The sequence below is a fragment of the Phyllostomus hastatus genome, unplaced genomic scaffold (assembly GCF_019186645.2).
Source record: "Phyllostomus hastatus isolate PE091 unplaced genomic scaffold, TTU_PhHast_1.1 phas_scaffold_1066, whole genome shotgun sequence".
In the NCBI taxonomy this organism is placed as follows: Eukaryota; Metazoa; Chordata; class Mammalia; order Chiroptera; family Phyllostomidae; genus Phyllostomus; species Phyllostomus hastatus.
Genome location: NW_025334004.1, coordinates 22,778,267 through 22,794,507, shown reverse-complemented (window position 1 = coordinate 22,794,507; position 16,241 = coordinate 22,778,267).

Sequence of the window (16,241 nt, the reverse complement as noted above, 5' to 3'; positions counted from 1 at the left end):
TCGGACATATGCTCGATTGAGGCACCTACTGTTTTCAAGACTCCGTGGGTCACGGTGGGTGATACACGGAGCACGTGCTTCTGGCCCTTGGAGAGTGTATGTTCTCTGCGGGGGGATCGGACAGAAGCCAGAGAAGCAGCTTCCGTGGAACTCAGTGTAATTTGGCCGCAGGTAAGTGGTTCAGACGATGTGTTGACAGGAGGAGGCAGAACAAACTTTGAGGGATGCCTCCCGATGACCTTAATGAAACTCAAATCAGGTGTGTCACTCCCTGCTGAAAGACTGAAGATCAATGTCCTGAACATGGTTTCCAGGGCCACCGTGGTCCGGACACCTCCCTCCTCTACCCCATCCTAGCTTCACCTCTTTGTCTGCTGACCCCCTGCCCTGGTCACACCTTGGACGCCCTCACCCTCACCTCCAGCTTTAACCCCCCTCCAGCCACAGCCCCCACCCTGGACGGTGCTTTGCCTTCATGCCTGCTCTTCTCTGGACCTGTCTCTCTATCTTTGCCACTTGCTCCCTCTTCTCCCTTCCCCTAGCAAACTCCCCGCCATTCTCCACACTTCAGCTCAGTCCTCACGTCTCCTGGGAAGTCTTCCTGGACCCCCGTTTCAGTCAGGTTCCTTTGCTTCAGCTCTCACAAAACTTCGGTTGTTTCCTTTAAAGTATTTCTCTTCGTTTATGCTCATGGTATCATTAGTGCCATTGTTGGCTGACGTGTATCCTTCCCTTCATACCCTAAGCCTGTGGAGAACAGAGCCTTCATCCTTTTTGACTCATCGCAGTATCCCCGAGGCCTGGCCCAAAGTAGATACTCCATAAATAGTTGTAGAGTGAATCAATGATTAACTGAATGTGTATTCGCAACAACCTTTCAGCCTCAGGCTTGTTATTACCACCTTTATTATATAACAATAGCTAGGATCTAATGGCATTACTATAAGTCAAGCACTTTGGATGTATCATCTCATTTAGTCCTCATACAATGCTATGATGATGTAAGTTCTGTGGCTATCATTACCCTAGTTTCCCCTGTGAGGAGCCTGGGGCTCAGGAGGGCAGTGAAGTAATTTGGTCAAGAGTGTACACACAGCTGGTGTGGGGGGAGCTGCGGTTTCATCCGGGGTCTGTCTGACTCTGGAGTGTTACATCATGTCATATATCATATCATATCATATCATATCATATCATATCATACCATACCATATCATATCATATATTATAGTCTCATCTGTGATACTCTTTGGAGTCTACACGTGTGATCTGGTATGAGATCTATGACCTCTCAAATGCTCTCAACCATGCCTCTCATCTCCACCCTCTGATATTACTTTCCACTGGTGCCCCGCTGTTTGGTAGTGACGTCCTGGCTGGTCGAGTCATTCTTATTATTTATAAACATATCTAATATATTCTTTATATTATTCCCTCATCAAGGCTGGATTAAAAGCCCCACCCCAGGGCAGGAAATGCATCTTTAAACATTTTTTAAATTAAAGTATAACTGACATACAATATTCTATTAGTTCCAAGTGTACAACATAGTGATTTGACACTTACATACCTTATGATGTGATCCCTACGATGGTCTAGTAACCACCTGTCAACATACAAAGTCATTGCTGTATTACTGACTGCATTTCCTGTGCTGTACATTACATCCTTGTGACTTACTCATTTTATAACTGGAGGTTTGTGCCCTTTATTTCCCTTCATTTTCTTCACCCCTCTCCCCACAGAGCAGCAATGACATCTGGCAAGCACCGGACATACAGTGGGGACTCACCTATTACTCCTTTATTGGTTGATGACATCACAAGGATTTCCTTACAACTACTCAGAATGGAAACATAAACCAGGGCTAAATCTTATACACCTTTGATGTAATTGCTTCCTCCAGAAATTAATCAACACTTTGTCTCTAATGGATGATATTTTCAAAAGTTCATGCACTTCCTGTAAGCCATTAGCAAATATTCACGGGGGGCTAGTTGCTGGCCAGGTCCACCACCTCCTTCATCCAAATCCACCTGTCGGCTCTAGAAAGAGACACTGGGCCAGATGGACCGCACGCCTGCCCTCTGTCTTGGGTATCTGAGTGTCTTCATTAGCTCACTGAGACCGTCACGTGACTCTATAGAAAGCCCCTCCCTCATTAATGCCACTAAAAGCACTGAGTTACGACAACATATGAGCCTTTCAACCTCACTCTCAGATGCCTCCTCAAGACATAAGGGAAGCCCAGGAACAAAACATCTTCACAACTACAGAGGTTGTATGTGAGATCAAAATGGCGGCAGAACTTCTTAATTGTAAAACAACAGATTAAGGGAGGAAGACTCAAATAAGAATTGGTAAATACTCCGTAAAGAGCATGATTAGAGTTCTTGGGCAGAGAAGACCTACAGCTGTCTTGACGCCAACTTAAACAGGCAGAAGCTCTAACTGCAAGGATAAAATGAAATGATGGATGCATTATTTCTAGTGGGACTTGTGTTGCTATTTGGCCTCATTACTCGTGATAGTTCACTCATTATCTAAGGAGCGTCTTCAGAGGAGAGGAATTACAGTTTGTCTCCTTGAGAATGGAGAACAAAGGGTCTCGGCACTCTTCAGAAGCTCGCCTATCATTAGGAGGAGAAAGAATCTGTCCATTAGCAGGAAATTCCCCTAAAAACCTTGGATATCTCCCCAAATAATCCCTCAAGACCCTGCAAATGCCCACGAGGAGGTAGACACAGAAGCCACAGGCCTTGCTGCAGAGGTAAGAGAGGACATCTAGTGTGCGCAGGCCAGTGAGACGTGCCCTCCACCCTTGCTCTGTGGTGACCGGAGTGGGTGTGTGTGTACACGCACGTGTGCACTGTAACTATAAAATGCCCTCTAGTGTAAAGATCTTTGGTTAAGAACAATAGAAAACCAAAAATAACAATGGCCGAACAAGTTGCTTTCTCCTCCTTGCAGGCAGAAAATCCCTGACAATGACCATGTCTCTCTGTGGCTGCAGGTCTGAGCAGGGGAAGCAGTCAGCTCAGCGGTCTCCTTCTCGCCCTGGCTTACTGGGCAGGGACAGAGCACTTCTCTCCCTCAGGACTGTGACATCCAAGGCTAATAAACCCACCCATTTGATTCACTTTTAGAATTTAAATTGTTCTCCTTCCCTGCAACACATTTTCATTAGACCTTGGACCACCTGGAGACCCCACACGGTACTACAATTCTACCAAGGAGGGACGATGGTTGGAAATTTGGGGTAGCAAGGCAGGGGTTGGGAGAGATGTTTTGGAGCTGGTGGCCTATCCAGTGGCCCCCCAACCATCCCTTGACGTAGAGCTAGACGTGGTGCAGGACCAGGAGTGGGAACTCCTGAGAGTGTAACTAGCCTGGTGGAGAGCCAATCTTGTTCTTGTGCTCGTATCTCCTATGTAAACAGTTCCCATCCAAAGAGTGAGAGGCCGGAACTTCAGTCCTAGATGTCCTGGCTATAACTAGGATTTTTTTTCCTTTATGTATTTCAAATATTTAACCCCAGTGAAGCCACCAGATGAATGCTCCTGATTGACAACTTGCCTGCCTAAACCAGGTTTCTGAGTGCAGCAATCCGGCTTGGTCTTTCACCTCTCCGGGCCTTAGTTTCCTCTTTCGTGAGATGAAGGGATAGTTGCCTGAAAGGTGAAGGGCCCAGATGACAACTCTCTTCCAACGTGGAGGTTGTATGACTCTCCACTCACTGAGAGGGCGGGACCGCCCAGTGGCTTCTGAAGACAGACGGAGAGCGTTCAAATGTTGGCCCTGCCACGTCCCAGCTGTTGACATCTGGGAAAGAGACCGCTAACCCCAAATCACGGTTTCTAGCCTGTAAATGAGGAACGGCGACAGCACCCACTGGTGGGGCCTCCCAGGGGCTAAATGGTCGTCTTCAGAGCTCAGCACGGTGCTTAGCACGGTGCGTGTGCCGCGGGTGTCAGTCATCGCAGCCCTGATGACCCGGGTCTCCCTGAAATGCATCCACCCTGCGGAACATCACACCCACCCCCGGCACCACAGGACACGCACGCAGGCTGACTTGTCATCTTTGATAAATGTTGCTTTTATTAATTAACTCTGTGTGAGGGGAAAGCTGCAGCAAAGGGATGGAGGGAGTAGGAGTGAAGGGCGGCTGAGCTGTGGAAAATTCCTGAGTTGTTTCCCAAATAACCTGGCTTGGCAAAAAGAAAGGGGGTGGGGCGGGGAGGAGGGAATCCCTCCCCAAGCACATATCCTGTTAATTTTCAACCAAATTGTGTATTTCAATGGAAATTTAATCCATATGTTTCTAATTCTTTTGTACTTAACCTATCAAAGCATTGTTTGAAAATTATCATTTGATGTCCAATAAACAGCCTTTTTCTGTTGATTTTCCTTTGCAGCCACCTGGGTGAGAGTTGCCTGAAAGACAAATGGCCCCAGGTGAGACTCTCAACAGGGCAGCCAACCTCCCGACCCTCTCTTCCCAGCTAGAGGTGTTTGCACGGGGTGGCTGGCCTGGGGTGGTCATCTGTGGGCATAATGGCCGCCTCTGAATGTTGCCTGGCTTGAAAAGATGAGCTTACCTCCCACCAAAAAGAGAGCCACCTCTCTCTTTGGAATTTGAACAAAGTGAGACAGAATGGGGGTGCCAGTGAGCAATAGAGCCATGTAGTCATGTAAACCCAGAGCTAGGGCCATTCTGGGTGGGGTTAGTGGATTCCCCCAGAAGTAGACCCTTGAGTTTATTTGGGTTTCAGTCAACACTGGTCAGGGAATGAGAAAGAGAAAAGGAAGGAGCGCAAGCCAGCTGAGCATGTTTTCACGGAAGGCAACTGGAGTTTCCTCTTGCTGGGGAGCTCAGAGGGCCAGAGTAGAACACGTCTTGGCCAAGGGGTGAGGGAGCTGGGGGATTCACCCTCCGACTCCTCTCAGTTATTGGCTGAGGACTGCTCCCTGGGGTGTACGTGCCCTAGCACCTCTGGTCTGCCCTGTAACAAAGAGTCATAGGTGCTGGCAGTTAAAACGTGGGCTGCTGTACCCAGAAATGATAAGAGATGAGGGCCACCATGCAGGGCAGACAGCATCACATCGTGGGCTTACTCACAGGCCGAAGCTATGACAGTTGGGGAGAGAGACAGAGAGAGCGGAATAGGTTTGCAGCAGCAACAGCACGGGGGGCAGGATGCGGGAGAGATTGTGTGGAGGGGAGAGGGGGAAAGCAGGCCAAGGCATCACAATGGGCTCTCCGTGCCAAATTCTTTAGGCTGTGTATGTCCAGAGGCAGTGGTCAGACGCTAAGGCTATGTAATGCGCCATGAGACTGAGCTCTAGAGAGATCCCGCGGGTGGACTGTGGTGGATGGCTCCTGAGTACATTGTGGGAGGGGCAGCTCGGCTGAAGCCAGAAGGCCGGTCAGACCTAGCGCACCGCGCCCGGGGAGATAGGATGAGGGCTGACTTAGCTCCTGGCTCAGAGAGATATTTGGAAGGTAGATTTTCAGGACGCTCAGCTTTGGGGAGTGGAAAGAGGAAAGAGATACTACTAATGGAGAAAGCTCACCGGATGACTCATGGGGTACAATTCAGCAGCAACTGCAAGGTTTTTCCTGGCCTCCCCTGTGGAAATGGACGATCTAGTTCAGAGATTTTCAACCCTTTTCGTCTCATGGCACACCTCAACTAGTTGCTAAAATTCCACAGCACACCAAAAAATATATATATTGCCGATCTGACAAAAAAATAGATATATTTTTGATTCGCTCATCTCGGACAGCTATTGTATTGGCTGTTGTCATTGTTTTAATTTGACAGTCTAAGGGAAAAGAGGTCAGCACCCTGACTAAATAGTCAGGCATTGCGTGTTTTAAAAATCCTCGCAGCACCTCCACGTGCCACGGCACACCGCTTGTGAGCTGCCGGTCGCGCCCATCCTTGCATCCGGAAACGCAGTCGTCGTCGTCCCTGGGGCCCCACTTTCGTTCTTGGAGCCCAGCCAGAGGCACGGTGTGTCGGGAACGGTCTCGGGGAGAGGAGGCAGTGAGGCGGGATCCAGGCACGCTGGCTGTGGAAAGCTCATCCTTTCCGTGCCCTGCTTTCCAAGCTGCTTACCTTTCTGCTCCAGACCTTCCAGACACGGATGCCAATCCGATACCTCAGCTTCATTTCCCACCCCTGCCCTATGCATAGCGTGGACAGCACTCCAGACTGGACTCCTTGCTTTTCCACTTCACGCTTTTCTCCGGGCCATTGCAACCGTCCAGGAACACTTCCATACCCTCCAGGTTCCAACCCCACCCCCCTCTTCCACGAAGTCAGGCCAATAGCCTCCAGGAGAGGGAGGGCCTTCAGGAAACGCAGTCTTGGCTCTTCTTCGGAGTAGCCTGGGACGTATGGTGAAATAGGAAAATCTCTCTCCTCCTCTAGAGGCCCAGGAACCAAGGAGCAAGAAGCTGGAGACACAGGACGTGGCACATGCTGGAAAGCGTCTCTTCGTAGTAGGAGAGAGAACCTGACTGCCGTGTTGCCTGGCCCTGCCTGTGTAAGAGGGAAACCGAGGAAGGACCTGATACAGGAGGCACTCACCCAGACTCACATCGTTGCTGAGGTTTCACATAACAGCACATGTGGGGAGGAGGTACTCCCCATAATAAACTCAAGGTGCTATAGGCAACCAGAAAACAAACGTCTCTTGTGGTGAGGGACAGCTGGAGGAGGTTAAGTCTGACCCGAGGACTTCAGGGGACCAGTGGCCACCACTTGTCCACGCCTCATTGTGAAGCAACGCATGACAGGCACATGGCTGGGGGCTCTGAGGCCCCTTTCGGGGCTGGAGTAGAGCCCAAGAGGGTGGTTTCTTGTATGTTCCAGCCTCACTGTGGAAAATAGGCACGGACAGCTTGTATTGACTGGGATCTTTCTTTGGCAGATCCCACAGGTGACCTTCCTTCCCCAGCACAGGACACTCAGAGTAGGAGGAAGAAGAATACGGAAGAGAAGGTCACAGAGTCCAGAGTCCTAGTCTTGCCTTCCATCACCTAGGTCTATGGCTTAAGGCAAGTCTCAGTTTCCGCCTGTGTAAAATAGGCACGCCAAATCACTCACCTGATTTACCAGGACAGAAATAAGTCACAGCTGTAAATGTGGTGGAAAAAAACATCATACCAAGAGATATGACTACCTCCATTATCCAAATCTCTGTGTGATTGCAGCTAACCTCTCCCCACAGTTCTCTTGCAAAAAAACATATACGTGCATGCACGTGCGCACACATATGTAATATACATACATGAACACACATGCACACCACATCATGAAGGCTTTTGCATAACCACTGATGTGCTTGGGTTTCGACTGAAAAGTATCCAGCCCTCCAAATATCCCCCTGGGGGCCCAATCTGTTGAGGAGTAAGGCTGAAAGTTTTATCACTCTTCCTGTAGCAACCTAAATTTCTTTGGGCCTCTCCCAAGTCAAGTAAAAGTCAGAGGAGAATGCTGGCTCAGCATTTCAGTTTCCGCGAGGACATGTGCCAACACGATATGGATCACGGACGCGGGGGAGTTCTCAAACCAATAATGCAAATGAAAATAAAATAAGTTCGGGCAAGCAGCCTGCTCCGTTAATACCTGCGTGCAGCGTTATGAACTATCTTTCCCTGAAAATGATTGCCCTTAGAGGCACTTGTTGGAAAACCCAACATTGTTTTCTTAAGGTGGAGGTTTTGATCTTTGAGGCCGAAATCTACCAGACGCCAACATTCTCAGGGGGGCTGCTTCCAGTCTCCACTGGAATGCTCATCACTGTCCTCCTTGCTCTTACCTCGCTCTCCCCTCCGCTTCCCCACCAGCTCTACTCTGCTTCCCCGGCATAGACTGAAACGTCTGGGCAGAAACAGTTGTTCTCTGTCAGTGGTTTCTAAACATGCTGCCACTCTTTCCAAACTGTAAAATCTCATCTCGTTCCCAACTTCGGTCCACCTTTCCGGATGCCGCAGCTATAAAGCAGGTTTTGCAAAGGGAAGTGGGCAAAGACAAGTAATTAGGTCATAAATGCATTTAGTTTAAAAGTAAACCTGAAAGATGAGGGGATGCCATGAGCAGTTGTAAGTTCCAGTTCTCTGGACTGGCTCATTCCTTGCTCAGATGGAGGTCACAAGCTGATTACTGTCCCCACTAAGTAGGGTGGGGCTGCAGGTGTACATCCATGGACCCAGACACCCTGGGCAAGGTGTGAGTTTGGGAGGTGCTGGGAGATATGGGCTGGGCAGTCCTGGTCACGTGGCTGAGTGGCGAGGCAGGAGACGCCAGATGGAAATCCAGGTGGATTGTTCTGAGCTACCCGCTAGGTAGGGTCCAGGCAAGAGAGAGAGAGAGTGGGCTACTCTACACGTCCCCAGGAGTGACAGGGCAGAAACAAAGACTCCAGAGGAGATGGAGGAGCTGAGGAGCCATTTCTACTCTGCCCCCGGGGAGCAGCTGGCTGAGTTTTACAAGGGGGCCTCCATAGGGACGTGAGAGCAGATGACGACCTTTGCCACGGCTGGAATGAAATTCTTTCTGTTGGTTTTACATGACAGCCAAGGGCAGCATCAGGAAGAACCACGGTCGGGAGGGAGAAACTCTCCAAGCTGTTCAGCAGACGGGAAGAAGACCTAAGGTAAGGCAGCGCTAACTGGCCTGTCCCATCCCGTGAGTGTAGCATCGGGGGAGCCGGTGCATCCTCACAGTGTATGGGTGTCACGTGCCCATATCCTGCTGGGGCAGAAGATCGTGCCAAGCCTGTCAGAAGTTCCTGAAATCAACCAGAGATAGGGTGGCCCATGCTCACAGTTCTGGTACAGAGTTTGGGGTACCTACCTTACTGGAATTACCCTACCCGCATCCCTTACTAACTACATCCGCTTGGCCAAGTTCCTTCCTCCACAACTTTATGATTGGGCTGATAATAGCACCTTGTTCATACCATTCTTTGAGGACCAAATAACATAAATGAAATGCTTAGGACAACATTTGACACCCAGTAATGGTTCAGTAAGTATCAGTTATTACCGCTTGCTCTGGAGCAGTATAAAAATTGCACAGGTTTATTCCCGAGAGAAAATCAACATGGAGAATGATTAGGGGTTCTGTCTTCCGATGCGTCCACCAGCAGCACGCATTGTTCATCCGCTGCTCCTTCCTTTCCCCTCCACACCGTTGTTCTCATGCTATTTGTTCTCATAGCATGCTATGCTTTTTCTTGGTTGTGTGAAAAAAAAAAAGCCTATCAGCTTTTCCTGAGACTTAACTCTTCCAAAAAGTTCAACTGGAAGATCATGTGTGACCTGTGGATATATTAAATGTAACTGATGAGATGTTTCCCCACTCAATATCCACCATTTAATATAGTTCAATATGTGTCCAGCACTGTCCAGGTATTGCCTCATTTGTCCTTTAAAAACTTTGCAGGATAAGAATTATTATTCCTTATTTCTGACGGAGAGAGGATAGAAGAGAAGTGAGAAGAAGGGAGGGTTGGGAAGGGAAGGGAGGAGGAGAGGGAAAGAAGAGCGAAGGGGAGGAGAGGAGGGGAAGAGGGAAGAAAAGAGGATAGAGAAAGGGGGGGAGGGGGAAGGAGAGGAGGAGAAGGGAGAAGGAGGGAAGAGAAGTGAAAAGAAAAGACCTGAGTTGGCTTGTTTAGTTAACCTCCATAAATCCCAAGTCACTGAGAGGGCCCATGTGATAGCAATTCTGGTGAACTTAGTAAAAAAGAGCTGACAGTCCCCTGCAAAAAACAAAAAAAACCCCATAAAGAGCAATAAGACCTCCTCTTCCCTCTTGGCACCTTCTTGGTAAGCTCCATCTGACTATCCTTAAAGACAGAGATTTACCCTCCTTCCTGCTCTCCTGGGCCTCGTCCCTGCTTCCTGTGATGATGGGGATGAGATTGTTTTGTAACCTCATCTGGCAGGACCCTGAGCTCCATTTCCAGAGCATCCCCAGTATGTGGACAACACCGCATGTGAGAGTTGTATGCAATTAAATTGAATGAAGGTAATGTTCTTCTCTACCTTGTGGGTGTCCAAACCAAACAAAACACTACTAAGTCTCAAGACTTCTTTGAAATCCTAAAAGAAGTGGTGGCCGAATCCTCTGTGAGCCAAGGCTCTATAATCCAGGTTGTAATAAGTTACATGAAAGCAAAGATGCCCACCACCATTCAGCATGGTTCTGGGGGTGCTAACGAATGCCAACAGGCAAGGAAAAGAGATGATGATTATGGATTGCAAAAGAAGAGACAAACTGTAATTTGCAGATGTTAGGACTGGCCACATTAAAAAAAATCCGCAACTTTTAGTACTAATAAGAGAGGGTGTCAGAATTGGACAGAAACATCAATCTCCTAAAATAAATAGCATTTCTATTTATCAACAATAACAAACAAGAAATATAATAGAAAGAATAAAAAAGAGGAGGAGAGGATAAGGGGAGGAAGGAGAATAGGCAGATGTATATGGGAGGAAACAAAATGTGTTTCTAATTAAACAACTCATTGTCTTTGGAATTGCATGGAAGGATATGGAAATTTTTGACCAAAGAAAGCACAGGGCCCCTTGGCCATATGTAATCCTAAAATGAGGAAGGCTTTCCTACCCATAGAGAACTGGACAGAAGGTCCTCAGGCTGCGCTGGCACAGAGAGAGAGAGTGGTAGAGGTGCAGTAAGCAGGGGTGGAAGTAGATGGTATCTCTGATTCCCTCCAACCCTGCAGCCAGTTGAGGATAAACACCCCGTTCTACTCCGGGGGAAGAATAGACACACGTCATGGCCTTGTTTGGGGGCAGTGGTAGGCAACCTGTGAGATGGCTCCCAACAATGCTAGCCTGCTGGTATCCATGCTCCTGAATAATCCCTGCCCCCTGAGAGTAGGCTGGGTTTACTGGCTTGTCCCTAACAAATGAAGGACAGCAGAAGTGATGAGATATCAGTTCCAACATTAAGACTATGGCTTCCATCGTGGGTGCCCTCTCTCGCTTTCACACTGGCCAGCTCTGCGGAAAGCCAGCTGCCAGGTTGTGCAGCGCCCTATGGAGAGGTCTGCATGGTCAAAGACTGGGAGAGGCTTCTATGGAGTTGAGAAGTACAACAGCCAATAAAAAGCTGAATCTGGTCAAAAACCACACAAATGTGCTTAGAAGCAGCCCCTTCCCAGTACGGGCTTTGGGTGAGAATGTCCTGGCTGGCAGCTTGATTCCGGCTTGATGAGATGCCACAATTCAGAGGTACCTAGCTAAGCAGCATCCAGGTTCTGAACCCGCAGAAACTGTGAGATAATGCTGTTTCAAGTTGCTGAGGGGTTTTTTGGTAATTTGCTACACAGCATTAGATAACTAATACAGGGTTCTTTTTATGTATCGCTCACACTCTAAATTTGTGCTTGTAGTCTGTGGCCTATATATATATATATTATTTACAAGGATTTCTAAAGTTTAAAATTCTTAGAGACCCTTCTATGACAGTCACAATTTCTTCGGATTCTAGACCTCACCCTGCTCTCGTATCTAAATTGGTTGGAAATAGGAGAAGGATGCTATAGGCTTGCAGGGGTGTCCAACCCTTGGGTATCTCTGGGTCACGATGGAAGAAGAGTTGTCTTGGGCCATACATTAAATGTACAAACACTAATGAAAACTGATAAGCAAAAAACAGGTGTTAAGTAAATTTATGGTTGTGTGTTGAGCCACATTCAAAGCCATTCTGGGCCGCAGGTGGCCTGCGGGCCGTAGGTTGGACCCCCTGCATAGAGTTTGGCTTCACCTTGGGCATACACACCTGTCTTGGTTCGACCTCCATTCAGAAGACAGTAGCTGGCCAGCTGGCATGTTCCCACTTACACGTACTCTGGCCACACAGATGCAACTCTTAAAAGCACCAGCTAGTATCACCAGCTGACATTAACCCCAGCCCCAGGGAAGAACTGGGAAGACAGTCGTGGCCATGCTTTGGCCCCAGTTTTAGAGTTCCCCATCACTCCGCCAAGTGGCACTGAGGTTCCCCTGACAGCCTGGCGCTGGTGCAAACATGTGGCCATGCTGAATATTTCAGTCCCCCAATACTCTCCCAGGCTGGACCACATCATGCTGTGTTCTGTAACACTCTTTCCCCTATGTCTTCACATTTGTATAATGCTTGTTCTTTATCTTTCCCCTTAGATACTACTGCCTTTGTGATGTGCTTGCTTCCTGAGCACGGTGCTCATCCTACATTCCCCAGTGATGCCTCGTACCGCCTCTGCGGCAACACTTCTCACACCATGTGAGATTACCTGGTTATGGATCTTTTCCCCTCCCTAGATTGAAGCTGCAAGACAAGCTATCTGTCTTGTCTCTTTCGATCACTGTGGTTTCCTAAATACTGTCTCTAACACCTAATCATCGAGTAACATATATTTGTTAAATAAACAAATGCTTTGGATTCTTCGGGCCAAAAATTTCCGTCCTAAAACTTACCCAAGCATCTAACCATCGAAATCTTCAAGAACAACAACCTGGATAAAGAATGCAGCAATGAAAGGAAGTTGGAATGCAAAATAAGCTACATATTCCAAGGAAAGTGGAAGAACGGGACAATGCCCAGATGCTACAAACCATCAGATTCACTTTTGCTGCAATTCGCTGGTAAGTCAGGTGAGAGTGCCGTGTTGGCCTAAATTAACTGGGTCTTTGTTTTGCTTCGGTCCATAAACTCTTTTATCTCCTTCGAGTTGGGTAGTTGGCAAAGCTTGTCACTTCCACCAGAGAACGTGGATAGGTTCACGGCACTGACCTTCCTCTTATCCAGTTTCATCCCTTTTAATTTCATTTCATTCCTTCTAGCTTCAGTGGGTTCCCTTGGGGAAGGGCTTCAGAACTGTTGAAGAGAAGCTTTCTGTCTCGACCAATCTTGCTACCGAACCTCAGTGAGCTTCAGTGTTTGCAATTCACTTTGCACATTATTCTGGCTTTGAGAATATTGATGTCAAACTTTCAAAAAGTGATGGAAAGGAAGACTTTAAAATAGTTCCAGAAGACTTCTTGCTGTCTTAAATCTTCTTGTCTTTTGCAATTTATCTTAAACCACCTGACTGTGTAAAATAGCAACCAGGAAGGTTGATATTCCCAGTCTGTATCTAAAGAAAGAAATCATTTTGAGCAAAAATGAGTTCAAAATTTTAATTTAAAAATGACTGGTTGATCCAATCAACTTGAGTAATAACAGGGTGGGTACCTGCTCTATCAATTCGTTTTTACTCTATAACAAACCACCCTGAAACTTAGTGTCTTAAAGTAACATTTTATTTAGCTCACAATTGCATGCGTTGGCTGGGTGGTCTGGTCTGAGTGGGTGCAGTTGGTCACTGCGGCCGGTCCCTTCCATGCATTATGTGTGTATGGTTAGCGGATAGGTCAGCTGGTGGCTGGATGCTCTAGAGTGGTCTCTCCTACAAGTCTGGCCATTGACAGGCTGTCTGCTGCATCACCTTGATTTTCCACGAGGCCTCCCCTTCCCCGGCAACCTAGTTCAGGCTCATTTGTATACCAGTCTCAGGGCTCCGAGCCCAGCAAAAGCGAGAACCATCCAGCAGGCAAGAAATTTTCAAGTCTCTGCCTGTTTCACGTTTGCTAATGCCCCAAGTCTAACCAAGGTTCAAAGAACAGAGAAACAGACTGCCTCTTGACGGGATATCACAAGGGAGTGGACATCGAGAGGGGAAGAATTTGTGGCCATTTTGACAATGATCATGTCATTTTATACAACCTACCTTGTTCGTTGCTCATGGCAGTCTGAGGAAGGAGCATTCATTTTCACTTTACAGGCGAAGCCACTGAGGTGCGGAGAAGTGAAGTAACACACTCAGGGTCGTGGCACTGACAAGTGGCAGAGCTGGGGTTTGAACTCAGTCTCGCCTCCTTCCAGAGCCTGCATTTCTAATCATCCTGCCTTGGGCTGCACCCGAGTACTGGCCGGTTGCTACCAGGTTGCTCATCTGAACACAAGGCTGGTTTTTTCCATGTGTATAGGCGGCAGCCTCAGTCTGTGTTTATCAAATATTTTCGGAATATTTCGCAAAGATTATTTTCATTACCAGTTCAATAAAACCTCAAGCCCCAGATGTGGTTAGTCAGGCTCTCTTCTCCCGAACTTTTAAGCCCTGAGGCGCTTTATGGTAATGTAACCTCAACTCCTCCAACTCCTTAGTGACATTCCTTCCCGCTTATGAAGAGAAAGTATCTTCTTTTTTGAAGCCATGAAATCCTGTGGCAGGTCCCACCCTTGGAAGAGACGAGGCTCAGAAAATGAGCCCAACTCTCCTTTCAAGACCAACGGGGAGCTGGGGGCCACATCGAAGGAGGAGGTTGCCGCTTTGCATAGATGCGAAACGTTCGTGAGAGCCCTTCAAGTTTCAGGCGGATTACGAACCACACAAAAATGAAACCAGAGAGGGCTACGGCGACGACGGAGGCCCCCCCCCCCTCCCCCGAGTTGGTCCCAGGCCCATCCCCGCGGTGGTGGGCTTCCTCCATTTCTGATTTCTGCTCCTCCCCCTCCTCCGTCCTCTTGTTGCCCTCCCTTCCTCGCCGCACCCCCTTAGCAGCTCTGACGCCCCCACCCTTTCTGCAGTAGAGCATTCTTGTTCCTCATGTCCTCCATGTCCATTTCTTACTATCCAAACATCCTCTCCTCCTCATATCTTTTTTTTTCTGGCTGAGAAATGCCATGTTGCAATAGAAATGGGCCTCGAAGATGCCTTTAGCTGCAATTGGAAAAGATGAAGGACCCACGAGGTGAATTAAATATACTTGATGAATCTGGTAACCGTTTAATTTGAGGGAGCTACAAAACATTGTTTTTCTACTTAGATATATTCTAATTCTGCTCTGAAGTTTCCCATTGAGCAGGCATGAATTTATCTTCATCTGACAATTTTATGACCCAAATCAGCCAGCTCTGCCCATTTATCTGATTTAAAATGCAGCCCAAGTGTAGAACGGCTTTAACAGAAGTCCCGGCATGGCTTACAGCATTGGCCATCAACATTGATTTTTCAGAATAGCCGAATTTCCCAGCGTGGCCATCACAGCCTCCTGGTTTAGCTTCCCTCTTGAATGACCATTATTCAGCAATTGCAAATGATTCCGTAATGAAAACAAGTGCTTGGGGTTTTTTTTTCTTTTTAAAGATTTATTAAAGCTCCTCAGAGGCTGTTTTCATAAAACCCAGCCCTTGGAGTAGTTGACCTTAAAAATGTGTTTATCTAAGCTGTATTTCCCCAAACGTCGACCAACATGATAAATAATTTATTTAATGTTTCCTTAAATATTATTTTGTTTGGTTTAAACCCAAAGTAGAAACTTCTTCTCCCCAAAAGAACACTGTCTCATTTTTGTATACAATGGAAACATTTGGGGACAAATAAAAGAAATATAATCTTTTCTACTAATTTCGGCTTTTGCTATGTGAATGCTGTTTAATCCAGGAGCTGCAGGAGAAATGCTGTGAGGTTTGGGTGTTAAATGAGAAGCTGGGACTTTGTTGATTGTTATATGCTTATTTCAAGCATTTTCTTATACTGGTAGGAAAATAAATACCCCACAAGTGGGGCACAAAGGGATGATCAATAGAAAAACATCTACCACCCAAGCCATAAGCAACACAAGGGCTGTATTCATGCTGACAAAAGTTTTTTGTGTGTGTCCAGAGGTTTTGGTAAACCCAGAGTTCGGCCCTATTGGAACCAGCCTTGAGGAGAACTTGCTCAATGTTCTCATTTCATCTGCAGAATTGCCCCTGAATCCATAGGACTAGTCGTAATAGCAGAATCCCTACCCCCTGGACCACAGAGGCAGGCCGCAACAAAAGCTAGACAATGAGACAAATCTCAGACAATTTCCACTCTCTGAGATCTGATTGGTCATGTCACACCTGGGCCCAACCTGGGCCTGTTATAATACCTGAGCATTTTTAAAATAAGCAACAGGAGGAGGAGGGGTCTCCCTCTTTCAGTCACAGAGTTAGAAGCCTAGCAGGTCACTCAGGGAAAAGCCCAATGACAGAAGAGGAAGAGGAGGCCAGTGCAGACAGAACTGAGCCACGGAGATGGTGATTTCTGACATCACTATGTAAGCTCCTGAATCCAGCCAGGCCTGACCATAAAGCCCCGCTGTTGCTTACGCTGGCTGGAATTAGGGTTGGCATGTCACCCCTAACAACCCA